Source organism: Petaurus breviceps, unplaced genomic scaffold, assembly GCF_028583685.1.
Source record: "Petaurus breviceps papuanus isolate PSGF00001 unplaced genomic scaffold, PetGlider_PUasm1.0 139, whole genome shotgun sequence".
Classification (NCBI taxonomy): domain Eukaryota; kingdom Metazoa; phylum Chordata; class Mammalia; order Diprotodontia; family Petauridae; genus Petaurus; species Petaurus breviceps.
This window is the reverse complement of record NW_027185697.1, coordinates 9677260-9698968: the sequence shown is the minus strand read 5'-3', so window position 1 is coordinate 9698968 and position 21709 is coordinate 9677260. Positions and strand designations below refer to the sequence as shown.

At 37.0% G+C, this 21709-nt stretch overlaps 1 protein-coding gene and 1 pseudogene across 1 annotated transcript in view; both read right to left on the bottom strand.

The window, feature by feature from the left end:
• Nucleotides 1-21709, bottom strand: part of LOC138144775 (zinc-alpha-2-glycoprotein-like) — a 105561-nt pseudogene that overhangs the window by 49890 nt on the left and 33962 nt on the right.
• Nucleotides 1-21709, bottom strand: part of LOC138145496 (major histocompatibility complex class I-related gene protein-like) — a 50720-nt gene that overhangs the window by 17361 nt on the left and 11650 nt on the right.

Sequence of the window (21709 nt, the reverse complement as noted above, 5' to 3'; positions counted from 1 at the left end):
CATACCCAGTCAACATCTGGGTTTCCACATCTGGGTTTTTCAAAGCCAGGGGGGGCCCTGGACAACAGCTTCCCAGAATACAGATCAAATCACAGAACACTTCTCAAAGTGAGTCCCCCAAAACAAAGCCTCACATCAGGGCTTATATATCCTTCTCCTGGCTCAGAGAATGTAACAACCTTATTGACCCACTGGCCAATCAAAAAGTATTTACTATAAAACAAGCCTCCCATGCCAGGCTTCAGGTGCACTTTAGCCTAGGGGCAGGGAAGATTTTCCAAATTTGCATTCCCATTACAAATATGCAAAGCTGCTTTTACTGATTCTTTGGGAGGTCTGAGGATGAGGAGTCCCTGGTTGCTTTCAGTCATATCTTACTCAGTTCGGAAAGGATTGTTCAGCAAAAATGCTAAGAAATCATTAAATGAGCCACCTTACGCTTTTATCACTCATATGTTAGAATGCTATTGTATATCTTATTTTAATCATTAAAGAGTTATGTGTTGCTGAAATAGAGATGCTAGAACTCAGAAAGATACTATGCCATCTCAAATTTCATGGAAGATAATAAGAGGAACATCATGTATTGTCTGACAAGCAACTAAATTTCAGGAGGGTTCATTTGAATGAGCAAAGAAGGAAGAGATGCAGGATTCCATGGACTAAAAGTCTACAGGTGAAATTGATTTAAGAAGGATGGAATACCATGATGAGGGAATGGTTAAACATCTTGTAATTCAGTAATGAATTGAAATATTACTGTGCCATTTGGAAATTATGAATATCAATAATTCAGAGATGCTTGGAAAGACAAATTAATTGATATAGAGGGAAGTAAGGAGGACCATAAAAGTAATATAGGCAATATCTACAATAATGTAAAGATAAAAACATTTAAAATGAAATTAAATGTTATGTAATGATAATGAAGAAGTTTTACATTTAGAAAAGAGTTGAAAGAATAAGGCTTCTCTTTGAAGAGAGGGGAACAAAGAGTTTTGGACATTGTGTATACCATCAGATGTAGCAGATGTGGGTGTTTTTTTTTTTGGTTTTGCAAAGCTTCTTTTCTTCTCTTTATTTAAAAAAATCATCATTGCAATTGATGGTTCACTGCGTGGGAGCACATTCAGAAAATGAAAGGAAATATCATAGGTTCATAGATGGAGTTCTGAAAGGACTTTAGAGAGAATTTAGTCTAATTCTCATTTTTGAAATTATGAAATAGAAGTTGAGAGACGTTGAGTGAAATGGTCAAGACAACATGATCACTTGAACATTAGAAGGGAGATTTGACCCTAGGTCTTCAGACTTCAGAGTCAATGCTATTTCAAATGTAGGATCCTTTCAAAACCAAAATTTTCACAAAATAAACACAAATTATTTCAATAAAGAAACAAAGAGAGACATGGGATAAGTATGTCAAGAGTCATAAGAAACATCTTTCAACCTAGATTAAAAATATACAAAATTCAGAACTGAGAGTAGGTAATGGGATGAGTACAAAATAGTGACCTAATCTGGTAAGAGAATTAAAAATGCCCAAACCCAGAAATTATTCAACTCAGTGAGGATGTAAGTTCTCTATATTATACACGTACACACACACACACACACACACACACACACACACACCACTTAGTGTGCATCTAGGTGGCACAATGTCTAGAGCACTGGGCTTAAAGTCAGGAAGACTCATCTTCCTGAGTTCAAATCCAGCCCCAGACACTTACTAACTGTGTGACCCTGGGCAAGTCATTTATCTTTTTTTCCTTAATTTTCTCATCTGTAAAATGAGCTGGAGAAGGAAAAGGAAAACCACTACCATGTCTTTGCCAAGAAAATTCCAAATGGGGTCAGGAAGAGTTGGACATGATTTAAAAGACTAAACATGTCACGTAATCTCTGTTTCAGTTTCATCACTTGTGCAGTGTCAATAATAACAACACCTACCTCCAAGGGTTGTTGTGAGATAAAATGAGATAATATTTGTAAAGTGCTTAGTGCAGTGCCTGGTACTTAGTAGGTGCTACATAACTGCTAATTGTACTGATGATAGTCTGAATACAAGAGCAGGGCTCTTTCATTTTTCTCTTCACAGTTATGGCACTGAGTACAGCTACTTGTACATTATAGACATTTTATAAGTTTTTATTATTAAATTTGGACTGGAAGGGTTGAGGCTTCCTGGGAATATTATAGAAATTGTAAAGGATTTGCCACTCTATCAGAAATAGAAGGAAGATCAAAAAGCATGCAAGCCTCATACTTCACATAACTGGGATGCTAATAATGAAAAATGGGTTGAAGGACCTCGACTCTCACTTTGGGTCTGTCTTCTCTACCATAGAGAATCATCTTTAGAAATGAAAAGATCAAGAATGAACAAATGAGGTAAACATATAATTGAAACCCAAGATAACTGAGAAGATGATAAGAATGTCCCTAGCTGCTTTCAAAGGATTAAAGTCATTGGATTTGGACAAACCACACCCCATCTACAACTAAATCTGTAGGCTCTGCGGGATCATGGAAAATGGGAAAGGCAATGCAGAGTTGTAGAAGTATGTGTCCCAACTTTCAAAAATGAGAGGAGGAGCATTTCTCATACCTAGATTTCAATGACCTTAAATCCATTTAATAGGAAATGTCTAGGATATGTAATTTTTTTTTGCTTTTTTTTGGAGGGGCAATTGGGGTTAAGTGACTTGCCCAAGGTCACATGGCTAGTTTTTGTGTTAAGTGTCTGAGGCTGGATTTGAACTCAGATCCTCCTGACTCTAGGGCTGATGCTCTATTCACTATGCCACCTAGCCACCCCAAGTGTTTTGCTTATTTTTTAATTCTTTATTTTTTTAGAATATGTAACTTAAAGGAGAGTTTGCTTATAGTTCAAAATGGAAGTAATGACCCTGACAAATCCATGTGGGTATGTCAAATACAGATCATGGTAGACTAAGGTCCTTTTATTTTTCCTAAGGTCCCCAAGATGATGAATTAAGAAGATGCTGTATAGTATGCTTGGACTTCAGGAGGATATTTAACAATGTTTTTCATGGCATGTTTGGGGATAAAATGGAGAGGTGTCTACTATTGGATCCAGACCTCATTAAGTGGCTGGACCCAAAGTGTTGTCTTAAATCACTCAGTGTCAATCAGTAGTCAGCATTTGGGTACACTGCCCCAAGATTTTGTCTGTGGCATTATTCTGTCCAAAATTTTTATCAATGTTTTGTACAAAGTTGCAGATTGCATTCTTATGAAATATCAAGATAATATGACCCTGAATGGGATTTGGGATCCAATATGTTATAAATGGTCTATGATAGAAGGTAAAATTAAATCAGATGAAATTTAATGTAGGAAAATGCACGTGAAATGGATGTTTGTGGGTGTCATATATTGGGATAACTGACAGTATGACAGTGTTTCTCTTTCCTAAAATACTACTGATGAACTAAAATGGAATATTGCTATTTCCAGGTTCTGTAATTGACCTCTGTTCCCTAGGGGCCCACACAGCAGTAGAATTAGGTAAGAAAGGGGCAGCCTCCAGATTCATTTTATGATGCCACAATTGTCAAAAGCCCTCAGCCACATTCCAGGGCTATTTAGTAGATTGGCCAGTTGCCTACTATATCTCTTTATCTGTCATCTGAATGTCTGAGACTGGGCTGAGTCAGCAAGGAGGACTCCAGTAAAAATGATGGGCCTCAGAGCCAAACCTGGCAGACACGGAAAACCCAGGATTGTTTCTATTTCCTATGAATCTCTCTCTGTCTCCTACACACTTCCCCTTATCATGGATCTAGTCCCTTGCCAGCCATCTCCACAATCCAAAAACCAATGTGAATGTACCTCATTCCTCACTAACTCTAAAGATGTACACAGTCTTGACCTCAGAAGAAAGTACCACTTGCTTCTCCCTGACTCAAGAGAAACACATCCCTTCTGGTATGACTTAATTAATTTTTGAGACACCTTGGGGTTGAAAGAAATGTCAAAAAAGTGATAATTAAATAGTGATTCTGGTCAGTAAATCTTGGAATTTCTTCCCTGTAGACTGTCTCTAATGGTTATCAATCATTATCTCATTATTTTTACCTCTTTAATTGTCTTTAAACCCTCTCCCAAATCTGGAATTATTACTTCCTCCCTGTAAATTCCAGGAAACTCACTTTTTTTCTGGAAGATTTTTTTTAAAGCAATCAGGGTTAAGTGACTTGCTCAAGGTTACACAGCCAGTTATTTCTGGGTGTGGTGCTGAGTATCTGAGCCCAGATTTGATCCAGGTCATCCTGACACTGGAGCCGGTGCTCTTACTCGCTGAGCCACCTGTCCACCCCTGGAAGATTTTTTTCTAGTTAACTTCACTTGGATTAGGTCACTTGAGAAACATCCAAAATTCTGTTTAGATGTTTAGGATTTTATTTTTATTTGTCTACTTCTCTGTCTGTGTCTTCTCTTTATAGCTAATGTCTTCCCTCTGACCAGCACTGGGTGCACGGGCTCTCTGTCCCTTCTTGGATCCCAATCTTGGTTTCTCAGTTCGCCTTCCCTCATTCGCTTGGACTTACCTGCCTGGAGCTCACACAATGCAAACACATCTAGCATGAGCAGCCAATAAGTGAATGATTGCCTCCTCCTCCTTCTTTTATGCTCCATTTCTATTTTTAGACAGCATCTGTCTCTGCTGGAGTTAAGGGAAGCAGTGCCCATGTATGGAAAGAGGCCCCTATATATAGAATGCTTCCCTATTCCTCATCCATGCTCAGATGGCTACTGGTGCTTCCAAGATATTGCCCTCCTGTCAGTGCAAACCAGGAAATTTGTCACCAGGCAGAACCTATTGGGTAGAAGAGTCAAAAAGAAATGGAGTCTGTGGTTAGGGCAGGAAATCTTACAGTCTAATCCCTATCACATGTTGTTCCCCAGAATGGGGACTGGTACTGTTATAAATGTCAGTTAAGTTCAATAAAGAAGACAAAATGTACTTTAGAGGATTCCACAACCCAATGAGGAAAATTCATTCCCAATCCCTAGGGAACCTTTGGTTTAATGAATGAATGAAAATAATTTATCAAGGGCTTACTATGTGTGAAGCACCATTCTATGCATTGTAGCTACAAAGACAAAGTGATAACATTCTCTTGTGGTAGAGAACACATAAGAGCTGCCATCTTGAAGTCAAATGGAAAGGCCCCGTGCATGCAGTGGTAAAGTAGATGGTAATGCATCTTCTTTAGCATCATTTCCACTGATAAAATCATGATCAATCCTGACGTCAAAATGCTACACAATGTCAAAGGCTTGGATGATTAGAGCTTTCTTTTCTGGGTCTTCCCTATTTTTGACTGCTGAGGAGCAAGGGAGAGGATGGAACCTATGGAGGTGGTTGAAAGGTCACGTCTCCATAATAGGAGATATTTATGAGGACTGGAATATTAGCAGAGTTGGTGGTTTGAGGAACATAGTTATTCTTGGGGTTCTTGGGTTTACCTGACCATCAATGGAGGAGCTGTTATTCCTCCCTTCAAGAAGACCCTTAGTCGAAAACCACATATACCTTTAGATGTATACCCATGTCCAATCACTTGTCCCAACAAGAGGCTGTGGCTCATTAATGCCAACCTTCTAAGCACTGCTGCTATACGCTGGGCCCTGAATCATCAGGGAGGAAGGCAGCAAATTAGTTTTATTTATAAAGCCAGACATCCCTTAGCTACATTTCAATTCAGTCCAATTCAACAAACTTTAAGCATTTGCTATGTATGAGACACAATAAGCACATAATGTAGGCAGATAAACAACTGAAGGAAGCTTTCTTGTCAGTGGTCACTGTCTCCACAATATCAGGCTCTTCACTAATCAGATTATTTTCTAGGGCTTGTTATTAAATGTCAATGGTAATGTCTGCATGGGGAACTGTCTGAGGGTCAGGCTTTCTTTAGAACTGTTATTATTTCTCTTCCTAGGGTTTGAATCTGTGTAAATGCTTCGGTTTTAGGTTGCTGGTCCTAGAGAACATCATTCCATATTTGTCCATGAATTTTGGCTGCCACTTCTATGCCAGTGATCACCTTAATTATGTGTCCACCTCAATATTTTCCTGCAGTGCAGCTCTTATATTGCTGTCTCCTGGATATCTCTACCTGGAAACCCCAGATGCTCTGCTCATACCCATCCATCAACCACCAACCATTAAGCATTTTTTTTCGCCTTTTGGAGGGCAATTGGGGTTAAGTAACTTGCCCAAGGTTACACGGCTAGTTTTTTTGTGTGGGTGTTAAGTGTCTGAGGCCAGAACCGAACTCAGGTCCTCCTGATTCTGGGGCCAGCGTTCTACTCACTGCACCACCTAGCCACCCCCAACCATTAAGCATTTACTAGACATTTACCATGTACCAAGCACTGTTCCAAGAAACAAAGGAAGTCAAAATAGCCCCTGCCTTCCTGGAAGTTACATTCTAATTGGGGAACAACATATGTAAACCAAAATATATAAAATATAATTCAAAGTCAGTGGAAAGTTGTTGTCATTGTTCCCACTATATTCCCCAAATGGACCAATGATATCATAGGGTGATGACTTGTATATGAATTGGATTTCAGTGAGGCTGAGCTACACAAAGTCATTGGTAGAGTGGATGGCATTAATGGTTGGGGGTCCAGGAAAAACCTCCTGGAGGATTTTTAAAGGAATCTGGGGGTTCTAAGAGTCAGAAGTTGGAAGGGAGTGAGATGGACTATCATGTAAAAATACTAACAATGAGGCCAGCATGGCTGGATCATAGAATTCCAGAATGTAGTAAAATGTAAGAAGTTTGGAAAGTCAAGTTGGGGAACAGATAATGATAAATTTTTAACAATAAAGTATTTCTATTTTTTTCTTGGAAGTAATAGGAAACAATTGGAATTTGCTGAGCAGAGAGTTGGCATGGGCAAACCTTTAGGAAAACACATAGGCAGCAGAATAAAGGAGGGTTCAGAAAGGGATTAAAGCTTAGGGAGTGAAATCAATTAAGAGGCTATTGATATAATTCAGGGAAGATGTGATGAGGGTCTGAACTAAAGTGGAGGGGCTATGTAATGGGGAGATACGTTGAATCAAATGATGTCGCAGAGAAAGAAGCTACAAGATCTAACAAAAGATCAGATACATGTTTTGTGTAAGAGAGAGAAATCAGTGATGGTCCAGGTTAAGATGCTGAGTGATTGGAAGAATGGTGGTTCTCCCAAGACTTCCACTGAAATTCAAAAAATGGGAGAATTTTGGGAAAAACATAATCAGTTTTGTTTTGGCCATGTTGAGTTTGTGATGACAACACGATGCCCAACAGGAAATTGATGAAGAGGAACTGGTGCACAAGAGAGAAATTGGATGGAAAAATAGATTTGAGAATCATTTGTGTAATAATAGTGACTGAACACACAGGAGCTAGTGATAAAAGAGGGACTAAAAGAGGCCTGACAGATATTCAAGTTTACTGTATGGCAAGAATCAAAATTCAGCAAAACAGGGAAGGAGCAGCAATGTAACAGGTAGGAGGAGAACTGGAAGAGAGCAAAATCACAGAAATCTGGAGAGAAGAGGGTGTCAAGTAAAGAGTCTGATCTGCAGTGTCAGAGTCTGCCGAGATATCAAGAAAATGTCTGAGTCAACAGAGCAGAGCAGAGAGATAAATGAATTTATTGGAAGAAGAGCTGTGTTCAAGTCTCTGAAGGTTTGGATGTTTTCCTGGATGTTTGCTCCATCTGTGACCACAGGCAAGGCTCTTAACATCTCTGGGACTCAGTTCCATTGTTTATCAAATTAACGAATTGGACTAGATGGTCACTGAGATCTCTTCCAGCTCCATATCTCTGATCCTTTTGTTCTTCTTTTTGAATAATTTCAGTCATGCCTGAGTTTCTGCGATGACATTTGGGGTTTTCTTTGCAAAGATACTGGAGTGGTTTGGCATTATTTTCTCCAGCTCATTTTATAGATGAGGAAACTGAGGCAATCTAGGTTAAGTGACTTGCCCAGGGTCACCCAACTAGTACTTATTTGAGGCTAGATTTGAACTCAAGAAAATAAGTCTTCCTGATACACTATACACTACCTAGTTGCCCCTCTCTGATTCTATAATCCTTTGAATGTGTCATCTTTATGACAAAAACCCATTCCTTCTCCTAACTTCTCTAGTCATATTGCTGGAGTCACCAATCTCCCAGGGTTATAAATCAGGAGCAGGCTTGGAATCCCTCCTATGTAAAACTTCAATTATCCAAACAGTCCCCAAGGACTGTGGATTCAGCTTCCATGATATTCTTCATATTTCAGTACTATTCCATCTGAATTCAAAATGCCATTCTTCAACTCCTCATCTTCTCTAATTTACCCTGTTTTAATAGCTTCCCCAAAAGGCTTCCCTACCTTTGTCACCTCTCCCATCTCTCCATATGCCTTGCCATGTGATCTTCCTCATGTCCCATGCTGTGCAGATCATTCCTTTACAAAAGTTGTGGGGAGCTACCCATTAAAATTCCTAGCTCAAGGACTAAAGGATTGTTGTAGTGTGCCTTTGACCTACATTTCCAATCTTGTTGGGGTTTTTTTTGCTTCCTTCTCTGTACATTCTAGAAATAATTATCATTTTCTCCATATCATCTTCTCATCCTGCCCTCTCCTGTTTCTGAATCTTGGTTGATATTGCCCTCATTTTATGGAATGAACTCTTTTCTTCCTCTGATTTCCATCTGTTGAATGTCTTCCTTTCTTTATCAGTTGAAAGGTTGAATTCATAAGCCATCTGAGATGTCTTCCCCTAGTACTGAGCAAAATCAATCTCTCCCTCATCAAATTTCTCATAGCACTTTTCCCAGACCTTTTGCACTTTCTCATTTTCTGTCATAATATAGTTGTTTTTGTGCTCACCTTCCCCCTGCCTGCAGTAGGAATCAGGTGATTAGCAAGTTACTCTAAGACATTAGAGTCTTCTATAAATTTCCCTAGTCAATTCCTCTTCCTCCTTGGAGTTCCTCTTTGTATCCCCAACTCACAGCCTGATGTCTAGTTCTCTTCTCACAGTCACCTACTTGACATATGGTTTTCTCACTTCCCCAAGAGTGGCCAACAATTGGTTCCCCACCAAAAGGCTTCTCTGTGATGGAATTCCCAATTCCTGGGCTGCCTTTTCAGTGTGAAAGGAGGACAGAGCTCCAGACACTGAAGAAACCAAGAGGTTAGGATTGGAAGGGAAGACTGCATGCCTAAATAGTAGATTATGAGGTAAAGAATGGTAGGAGTAGCATTAAGGAATGAAATCATTCCTTCATGGATCAGGGGATGACCAGGAGTATGAAGGATTTTCCTGCAAACTTTCTCCTTCCCAGCCACCTTCTCTTTCACTCCTGCAGGACCCATCATTCATGAACACATCACCCTCCCCAAAGTGAGCATAGAATCATCATGTGATGTATTGGAATTTTTGTCTGGGCACATTTAGCTCCACTTACACAAGGTTTCTAATCCCCCACCCCAGTATGTGAACAATCATTCCTGAAGCCTATAACCATGAGGTTAATAATTTTTTTTCTGACCACATACTATATTGCTAGATTCATGCTAATGGCTTTGAATGCATTCTTAATAAGTCAACAAGAATTTATTAAATGTTTACTATATCACATACTTTGCTAATGCTAGAGGAACAAAAAAAAGAGAAAATAGTCACTGCTCTCAAAGATCTGACATTGTAATGAGGGAAGCAACATGCAGAAGCATATGGAATATAATAACTAGCACTTATATAGTGTTTTATAATTTACAGAGTGCCTTACAATTATCTTATTTGATCTTCATAACAAACCTGTGATGGTGGTGCTATTATTATCCTCATTTTACAGATGAAGAAACTGAGGGGAAAGGTTAAGTGACTTGGCCAGGGTAACAAAGCTGCTGAGGTGAAATTTTAACTCAGACCTTCCACATCCACTGTCAAACCTACTTACTAACAAAGTAAAACTGTGATAACCTTAAAAGGGAAAACACTAACATTGTCTCTTTTTTGTTCTTTCTACTTTAAAAAATTGTTTAGTTGTAGTCCCTGAGTATATTTTATTCCTGGATTTGCATGCTTTATTTGATATCAGTTCATGTAGCCCTGTCAGACATGAGAAGAACAAATAGATTGATTTTCAGAGAAGGCAAAGATGAATCTTTTAAACTATAGAGAAATGATGACTTCAAGTCTTAGCAAAATTCTCCCAAGTATAGGAGTTCTCAAAATTCTTAGTGCTATTAAGGTTTAAAACTGCATCAAGACTTTTGTGACATATTATATTATTATCATGTAACAAGCAGAGACACAACCCCCTTACATAGTGGATCCCTCAGCAAAGCTACCTAATGTTACAGGCATTATGTGGATCCATTTCCACTCAAAATCATAGTTTGTGAACCCCCACCAATGTGCTTACATTTACTAATCAACCAGGAGTCATGTGTAATTCAAAACAAAGGCATTTAATCAAAGCACAACATAAGAAAAGTAGTGAGAAAACATGTTCACACAAAGTTGGGGTACATTCTCATGCACACACATTTGTATAAAGCAACAAACAATGGAGAGAACACTCATAGAGAGCATGTATAAGGTTGTTGCTGTTTGTCCTTCATTCTCCAAGAGAACCATGACATCAGGAAGGTGATGCCATAACATGCAAGTGAATTGGATTTAAGTGAGGGAGGGCAGTGCAAGGTTACCAGCCTCACTCTCTCCTCTAGAGCCATCTCTGTCCAGTGGACAGATAGAGATCAGGATGCAGTGGGGGACCTTGGTCTTTTCAAGCTAAGGTCTTTAACAGGTCTGTTTGACTGAGACAATGCCCGGTCAATGAGTAAGACTAAGTAAGAAAAGAGGCAGAGAATGGTCCCAGGACAAGTCCTACTTAGTCATTGTTTGGGCCCTCATTGCTTCAGAATGAAGTAATTAACAATTGCTTTTGGTGATAAATGCTGAGGGTTTTCCCTTCCCAGACTGATTTTTGTTTGTTTAGATTAGGTAAAGAGGCCATTCTCTCTTGTTGGGAAGAGACCTGATGGTGATATTGGGCAGTCAGTTTTCTCCAGTTAGGCCTCCCATCTCCTTTTTGTCCCTGCTTACCAGACCTCCCTATGTTCTCTTGGAAGTGTGGGAGATAGTTGAACCAGTTGTTTGGGATCAGGGCATTCCTGGGTAAGCTACTCATGCCACCCCAGCCATCATTCACTTCTGAGACCCTAATGTATTCCCCCACTGGGTGCCAGTATCCAATTAAACCTGAGATCCAGAAAGGACTACAATTACTGATTGAGAAATTCCTCAAGTATGAAAACCTTGCCCTTGTCTGTCCCCATGAAATATCCCTATCCTGTGAGAAAGCCCAATGGATAGTATTGCATGGTTCAGGATCTCAGGGTTGTTAATGAGGCTGTTATTCCTATCCATACCATAGTCCCCCTAACCCATATACTATACTCACTCAGATACCTGGGGTACCCAATGGTTTTCCACCCTGGATCTCAAAGATCTTTTTTTTGTATACCCCTTCATACAGATTCACAATTTATTTTTGCTTCTTAATGGATACCCCCTGAGAAATCAAACCCATGCCAAATAACATGAACAGTTTTGCCCCAAGGTTTTCTGGACTTGTACCCATCTATGTAGCCAGACCTTAGGAAAATACTTAAGGTACCTGGAACTATCTGATAGTAGTTTAATTAGTTATATAGATGATATCCTCATTTGTAGCCCAACTCTCTGTAGAGAGACTTCTCTGGCTGTTGTCACAGGAGTTCTTAATTTCTTGGGCACCAAGGACTACAAGGTCTCTCTGAACAAAGTCCAAATAGCATATTGGAGCGTAAAGTATCTGGGTCATAAACTAATGCCCATCTTTCTCCTCTTAACATCATAGAGAAAAGGGGCAATTCAGTCTGTCCCTGTTCCAGTCACTAAAACACAATGCTGTACTTTTCTAAGTGTGACTGAATTTTGTAGACTCTGGATCCCTTATTTTGGTATTACTTCAAAGCCCCTTTATGACTACTCAAGGTCCTGATCCACTTCCTCTAGAGCAGGGCCCCTGACCAGGCTAAGACTTTTGAGACCCTGAAAACTAAACTGACCACCACTTCAGCATTACTTAGACAAACCTTTCACTCTGTTGGTGAAAGTAGAAGCCAGACTTCTGGAGTCCTAACTCAGTCCCTAGGGCTGACCCCAGGGTGGTTGCCTATTTTTCAAAACAATTAGACTCTGTGGCTGCTGGATGACAGGAGTGAGGAACCTGTGGCCTTGAGGCCCCATGTGGCCCTCTAGGTCCTCAAGTGTGACCCTTTGACTGAATCTAAACTTCACAGAACAAATCCCCTTAATAAAACTATTTTTATTTGTGAAGTTTGAATTCAGTCATAGGGCTGCACTTGAGGACCAAGACGGTCACATGTGGCCTTGAGGTCACAGGTTCCCCAATCCTGGATAGCATCCAGATTTTTGAAGGAGAAATTGAATGAGTTACAGGAGGAAATAGATAATAAAAATATACTAGTGAGGGACCTCAACTTTCCCCTATCTGAACTAGATAAATCTAAAAATAAATAAATAAGAAATAAGGTAAGGAAGTGAATAAAATTCTGGGGAAGTTAGATATGATAGATCTCTGCAGAAAACTGAATAGGAATAGAAAGGAATATACCTTTTTCTCAGCAGTACATGGCATATATCCAAAAATTGACCATGTATTAGCACTTAAAAATTTCACAACCAAATATAGAAAAGCAGAAATAGTAAACACATCCTTTTCATAACATAATGCAATAAAATTTTATTCAATAATGAACAATGGGGAGAAAGGTTAAAATTTATTAGAAAATAATCGAATTCTATAAAACAAGTGGGTCACAATTACAGACACATTGTATGTGTGACAACTAACAGTGTAAGGCTATAAGACAACTCCAAAAGACTCATGATGGAAAGAAATGTCCACATTCAGAGAAAGAACTGTAGTTTGAATGCATATTGAAGCAAACTACTTTTTCTCTTTCTTTTTCTTGTTTTGTTTTCTCTTTCTCAATGTTCATTCCATTGGTTATAATCCTTCTTTACAACCTGACTAATGTTTAATGTGAAGGTATCTGTAGATCCTATATTTGATTGCATGACACTATGGGGGAGGTGGGTGGAAGAGAAGAAGGGGGAGAAAATTTAAAACTCAAGGGATTGTGGAACTGAATGTTTTAAACTAAAAGTAAATTAATTAATTAATTAAAAGCAAGTGGATCAAAGGAAAAATCAAAACAATCAGAAGTTTCATTATTGAAAATGACAACGAGACAGCATACCAAAAATTATGGGATGCATTCAAAGTGATACATAGGGGAAAATTTTTATCTCTAAATTCTTATATCAATAAAATAGAGAAAAAGCAGATCAGTGCCTTAGGCATACAACCAAAAAAACATCAAAAAAGAACAAATTAAGAATCCTCAATGAAACACCAGATTGAAAATCAAAGTAGAGATGAATAAAATTGAAAGCAAGAAAATTGAACTAATAAATAAAACTAGAAGCTGGTTTTGTGGGGGAAAAAACAACAAAATAGATAAACCATTGGTTAATTTTATTTTAAAAATGAAAGGATAAAACCAAATTACTGTTATTAAAAATTAAAGGAGTGAATTCATCACCAATAAAGAGGAAATTTAGACAATTCTTAGGAACTATTTTGCTCACTCATATACCAATAAATTTGACAATCTAAATGAAATGCATAATTATCTACAAACATATAAATTTCCCAGTTTAACAGAAGAAGAAATAAAATATTTAAATAACTCAATCTTAGAAAAAGAATTTTTTTTTTGCCTTTTGGAGGGCAATTGGGGTTAAGTAACTTGCCCAAGGTTACACAGCTTGTTTTTTGTGTGTGGGTGTTAAGTGTCTGAGGCCAGAACCGAACTCGGGTCCTCCTAACTTCCAGCTGGCACTTTACTCACTGTGCCACCTAGCCACCCCTAGAAAAAGAAATTTAACAAGTCAGTAATGAACTTCCTAAGAAAATTCCCCTAGGACCAGAGAGATTCACAAGCAAATTCTACCAAACATTTAAAGAACAATTAATCCCAATATTATATAATTGGAAAATGATGGAGTCCTACCAAATTCCTTTTATAATACAAATATGGTGCTGATACCTAAACCAGGAAGAAGCAAAACAGAGCAATACTATTATAGACCAATTTCCCTAATGACCATTGATGCAATAATTTCAAATAAAATACTAGCAAAGAATTTGCAGTGATATATCACAAGGATCATACACTATGACCAGGTATTTGTACCAGTAATACAGGGCTGATTCAATATAAGGAAAAATATTAGCATAATTGGCCATAACAATAACAAAACCAACAGAAATAATATTATCACCTCAATAGATGCAAGAAAAGCCTTTGACAAAATATAGTACCAATTACTATTTTTAAACAGTATAGAGCAAAGGAATACATGGAACTTACCTTAAAATGATAAGCAATATTTATCTAAAACCATCAGCAAGCATTATTTGTAGTGGGAATAAGCTAGACACCTTCTCAATACAATCAGCGGTGAGGCAAGGATACCTATTATTACCTCTGTTATTTGATATTGTACCAAAAATGTTAGCTTTAGCCATAAGAGAAGAAAAATAAATTAAAGAAGTTAGAACAGGCAATGAGGAAATAAAAAAATATCACTCTCTGAAGATGATAATGCAGAAAACCTAGAGAATTAACTAAAATCTACTTAAAATTATTAACAATTTTATTTGCAGCATCCAAAATAAACCCACATAAATCATCAGCATTTCTATATATTACCAGTAAAGACCAGCAGCAAGAGATAGAAAGAGAAATTCCATTTAAAATAGTTATATATAAAATATTTGGGAGTCTACCTGCCAAGACAAACCCAGGAACTATATGAACACAATTACCAAATACTTTTCACACAAACAAAGTCAGATCTAAACAACCAGAAAAATTACTCATGGGTACTCTGAACCAATATAATAAAAGTGATGATTCTACCTAAATTAATCTGTTCAGTGTGATGCCAATCAAAGTATCAAAAATTATTTTATAGAGCTAGAAAAAATAATAACAAAATTCATCAGGAAGAGCTAATGTTCAAGCATATTAAGGGAATAGATGAAAAAATGTAAAAGAAGGTGGTCTACCTGTACTTGATGCCAAACTGTATTATGAAGTGTTAATTATCAAAACATTCTGCTGCTGATTAAGAAATAGAATAATGGATCAGTGGAATAGATTAGGTACAAATTATATTATAATAAATGACCATAGTAATTTATTATATGATAAACACAAAGATCCAAGCTTTTGGAACAATAATTCATCTTTTTGACAAAACCTGCTAGGAAAACTGGAAAACAATATGGCAGAAACTAGATATAGTCAAACATCTCAAACTGTATGTCAAGATAAAGTCAAAAAGGGCACATTATTTACACAGAAAATATGATACCATAAACAAATTAAAAGAATATGGAACAGTTTATCTTTCAGATGTATAGATAAGTGAATAATTTAGGACCAAAGAAGATATAGAGAACATTACAAAATGTAAAACACATAATTTTGATTATATAAAATTTTTAAAATACACAAACAAAACCAATGCAACCAAAATTATAAGGAAAACAGAAACCTGGAAGGGGGGGTTGTTGTAACAATTTTCTTTGATAATGTCCTCATTTCTCAAATATATAGAGAACTAAGTCAAATTTATCAAAATACATGTCAGTCCACCATTGATATATGGACAAAGGCAATGTTCTGAGAAATAAATCAAAGTCATATGAAAAAAATGCTCTAAATCAGTCTTTATTAGAGAAAAATGTAAATAAACAACTTTGAGGTACTACCCCATGCATATTGGAGTGGATAATTTGACAAGAAAAGGAAAGCGTTAGATGTTGGAGGGGATATGGGAAAACTGAGACATTAAGGCACTATTACTGGAGTTGTGAAGTGAACCAACCATTCTGGAAAGAAATTTGAAACTATGACCAAAGGGCTACAAAACTGCATACCCTTTGATCCAGTAATACCACTGCTAGATCCATATCCCAAAGACATGCCCCCAAAAGATAAAATTACCTATTTGTACCAAAATATTTGTAGCCACTCTTTTTGTGGTGACTAAGAATTGGAAATCAAAGGTGTGACCATCAATTGGGGAATGGCCAAACAACCTGTGGCCAAACAACAATTCCTATTGTCATTTATTGTAGCACAATAGCATTCCATTACAACAATTCCTATTGTAATGGAATGCTATTGTGCTACAATAAATGACAAGCAGGATAATTTTCAGAAAAACCTGGAAAGATAACTGATGCATAGTGAAGTGAAGAGAACCAGGAGAATGTTGTGCAGAGTAGCAGCAATATTGTTCGATGAAGAACTGGGAATCACTTTGCTAATCTCAAAAAATACAATGATCCAAGACAATCAAAAAAGACTAACGATGAAGCATGTTATCCACCTCCAGAGAAAGTTCACATACAAACTGAATACAGACTGAAGCATGCTATTTTTCACTTTCTTTCATTTTTTCTTTTATTCTACTCATCTTGTACAAAATGACTAATATAGTGATGTTTTACATAATTGCACATATGTAATCTATATCTGATTGCTTACCATCTTGGGGGAGAGGGATAAGAGAGAGGAAGTGATAGAATTTGAAACTCAAAACTTCAAATAAAAATGTTTTAAAAATTAGAAAAAATCAACTAGACTACTACTAAAAAATAGAGGAGGATCAGGGTACTAAAATTTATGTATATGCCTATAGACCCTCTTCAGTGCTCTCCTACAAATGGCTGCCTTCCTTGTGCAAATCCCAATTTCCTTTACAGGGTCACTTCACCATCCACTGTGGTTTGCTCATGAGTGACCTGAAAGAAAAAGAGTGGTAAATGTAGAAAGCCCACAGACTGGGAAGCTCTCCAGGCAGAAGCACATCTTATTTCATCTAGGGAGCTTCCAAAAGATAGCTATGCATCTTCCCAATTAGAATGTAAGGATTGTGTCTCCTATTAGACCTGAGAGTCCATAAGGATAGAAACTCATTAGCCTATGTACTTTGGAATTATCTGTCATTCCTGGACTTTGAGCCAGGAAGATCTTGGGTTCAAATACCACCTCAGATATTATCTTTGTGGCCTTGAACAAGTAATCTAACCTCTAAAGTCAAAGGAGATCAAATGAGAATATTTGTAAAGCACTTAGCAAGTGCTTGGCTTATGGTGGGTGCTTAATAAATGTTTATTCCTTGCCCTTCCCTCCCTTCAGTTTCCTCATCTGTAAAATAATTACATTGGCCCTAACCACCCTCCATGGTCCCTAAAAACTCTAGATTTATGATGCCATGAGTACTGTACTATTAAATCTAATTTTCCATTGACATGGATGACGTCTACTGGCAAGTTGCACAAAGGTCAGATAGATAATTAACACATAGGCAGGAAGGCTCAGGACCTAAATGGACTCAATAGACCACAGTGATGTGCTCCATCATAACCCTTCACTTCATAATAGTTGACAGGTATCATCTTGAACTTCACAATGTGTTTTATATATTAAATCTTTTCTGACCTTCATACTAACAGAAATGCATGCTTGTTCCTATGCTACTTGATATTCAGTCACCTGAACAAAAACATACTTACCAATTTGGGGGGAGGGGTCACAATATTAGAAGGGATAGCTTATACACTGCATGATGGAGTCAGGATACAGTAGACTAAAATATTCGGTGAATCCAAGATGAAATTCAATAGAGGTAAATATAAAGTCTTATATTTTGGTCTAAAACATCAACTTCATAAGCACAAGATGTAGGAGGCATAGTTAGACATCAGGTGTTTCAAGGAGAAAAAAAGATCCTGGGATCTTAGTGGACTACAAACTCCATCTGACTTGGCAAAATGATGTAGCAGCTAATTATGGACTGCATTATAAGGGCCATAGCTTCTAGCAATAGGGAGGTGAGAGTCCTGCCACCTCTTCAGATGTCTTCTGGAGAATTGTGTTCAGTTCTGATTACCACAATTTTAATAAGGATATCAATCATGGGGAGAGTATTAAGAAAAGGAGAACCAGAATGATGAAAAGCATTTAGTAAATATCATGTGAGCATTGAAAAAAATAATGGTGTTAAACTTGGAAAACAGAAGACTCTATGGGAAAGTGGACATGATATCTGTCCTCAAGTGTTTGAAGGGCTATTATCTGGAGGAGTAATTAGATTTCATCTGTGACCCCAGAGCAACCAGAAGCAACTACAGTGGATAGAAATTACAAAGAAGCAAATTTAAGCTGGATGTCTAGAAACAGCTTCCTAAGAGTTAGAGCTATCTCAAAGTAAAATGGTTGGTTTCAAGAGGTTGTTGATTTCCCTTCTTTGCAGGTATTCAGTCAGAGTCTAGAAATTACTTCCCAGGTATGTTATATTGGGGAATCTTTTCACATGTAGCCAATGGAGTCCTTCCCAACTCAAATTCTGTGATTCTTTCACGCACCCTTGTTAAATAACGTTAACCTTTTTTAGCTTGCAAATGAGGAAACTGAGGTTCAAAGAGGTAGGTCAAGCTACTTGTGGTCAGAATGCTAAAAAGAGTTTACAATAGGTGGGAAGAATCAAAACTCAGGTCTCTCCTGAATCCATGTCCAATTAACTTCAAAAGTACAAGATGGAGGGAATATTTGTTCTCAATAAAAACTGAGACTTTTTAGCAGACTGAACGATCAGTGTGGATAAGAGTGCTGTCTCAAATGCATCTCACATAGATTATGGATGAATTTGGTGTTTGAAGTGACAGTTCAAAAATGTCTTACATGAAGTACTTCTTACAGAATTATGTTTTATCTGTAATCTGTTAGGATGATTGAGAACTTTATGGAAAAGATACAGAGGAAGAAGGTGAGTAAAACCTTTTCCTCAACAGAACTGCCGTGTTATATTACAAAGAATTGTTTCAAAAAGAATTCTATGAAGAATCTATTAGAAGTTGGCAAATAGAATACGTTTTGTAAATATTATTTCCTGTCCTTATTGAAGAGACAAATAAAAAAGAATATATTAACTTATTTACTGAATGATTAAACTTGATTCTTGCCTTACAAAGACATAAAAATACTTTCTTTTTGGAGGGGTGTGGGAACTGAAGTGAACTGAATGATGTGGGATCATATTCTTCAGAACAGTGAAGAGTGTCATAGCATTATACTGAGATTTGGTGGTAACCTTGGATGGGCCCATTCATTTAATCAAAATATGGTTAATAATTTTCTTTGCTTTATTATTACTTTCGATTGTTAGTATATATAAGTAGCATGCTGAAAGATGATTTCTTTAATAATTAAAATATTAATAGATAAGAATCAGAGTTCAGGATCATGAATTAACTGAGGCTAGTTAATGAGAAATTGGTTGCAACTTTATTAATTGATAAGACATGTTTCATTCTTAATTATGGACCAATTTCCCTCAGGAATATAGATGCAAAATTTTAAATAAAATATTAGCAACAAGACTGCAGCAACTCATCACAAGAATAATACACTTTTATCAGGTAGGATTTATTCCAGGAATGCGAAGATGGTTCAATACTATGAAAACCATCAGTATAATTGATCATATCAACAATAAAACTAGCAGAAGTCATATGATTATCTCAATAGATGCAGAAAAGGCTTTTGACAAAATGCAATATCCATTCCTATTAAAAACACTAGAAAATATAGGAATAAATGGAGTCCTCCTTAAAATAATAGGTAGCATCTATTTAAAAGCATCAGCAAGTACTACATGTAATGGGGATAAGCTAGAAGCATGTCCAATAAGATCATGGGTGAAACAAGGGTTTCCACTATCACCCCTCTTATTTAATCTGGTACTAGAAATGTTAGCAGTAGCAATTAGAGAAGAAAAAGAAATTGAAGGATTCGAATTTGGCAAAGAAGAGACTAAGTTATCACTCTTTGCAGATGATATGATGATATACTTAGAGAATCCTAGAGAATCAAGTAAAAAATTACTTGAGACAATAAATAAATTTGGCAAAGTTGCAGGATATAAAATAAACCCACATAAATCCTCAGCATTTCTATATATTCCTAATGAAATCCAACAGCAAGAGGTAGAAAGAGAAATCCCATTTAAAGTTACTGTAGACATTATAAATATTTGGGAATCTACCTGCCAAAACAAACCCAGGACCTATATGACCACAACTACAAAACACTTTTCACACAAATAAAGTCAGATCTAAGTAACTGGAAAAACATCAATTGCTCGTGGCTGGGTTGAGCTAATATAATTAAAATGACAATTTTACCTAAATTAAATTGCATATTTAGTGTCATACCAATCAATCTACAAAAAAAAAATACGTTATAGAGCTAGAAATAAAATAGTAACAAAATTCATTTGGAAGAACAAAAGGTCCAGAATATCAAGGGAATTAATGAAAAGAAATGCTAGGAAAGGTGGCCTAGCCATACCAGATTTTAATCTCTATTGTAAAGCAGCAGTCATCAAAACTACTTGGTACTGGCTGAGGAATAGAGGAGTGGATCAATAGAATAGATTGAGTACACGAGACTCAGCACTCAATGACTATAGTAACCTACTGTTTGATAAACCCAAAGGCTCCAGATTCTGAGATAAGAACTCACTATTTGGCAAAAACTGCTGGGAAAACTGGAATATAGTATGGCAGAAACTGGGCATAGACCATTATCTAACAATGTTTACCAAAATCAAGTCTAAATGGGCGCATGATGTAGGTATAAAGCCTGATACTGCAAGCAATCTGGGAAAGCAAGGAATAGTTTACCTATCAGATTTATGGAGAGGGGAAGACTTTATGACCAAACAAGAATTAGAGAGCATTATAAAATGCAAAATAGATCATCTTGACTACAATAAATTGAAAAGTTTCTGTACAAACAAAGCCAACATAACCAAGATTAAGAGGGAAGTGGGGAAATTGGGAAAGAATTTTTACAACTAGTGTCTCTGATAAAGGCCTAATTTCTAAAATATACAGAGAATTGAGTCAAATCTATAAGAATACAAATCATTCACCAATTGATAAGTGGTCAAAGGATATGAACAGGCAATTTTCAGAAGTAGAAGTTAAAGATATCTATAAGATATGAAGAAATGCTCTAAATCACTATTGATTAGAGAAATTCAAACCAAAACAACTATGAGGTACCATATCTCACCAGTCAGATTAGGTAAGATGACAAAACAAGAAGATGACAAATGCTGGAGAGGATTTGGACAAATGGGAATACTAATGCATTGCTGGCGGAGTTGTGAGATGATTCAACCATTCTGGAGAGCAATCTGGAACTATGCCCAAAGGGCTATAAATAATTGAATACCCTTTAAACCAGTAATACCACTTCTAGGATTTTATCCCAAAGAGATCATAGAAGTGGGAAGAAGACCCATATGTACAAAAATATTTATAGCAGATCTTTTTGTGGTGTCAAAGAATTGGAAATTAAGGGGATGCCTATCAATTGGGGAATGGCTAAACAAGTTGTATTATATGAATGTAATGGAATACTATTGTGCTATAAGAAATGAGG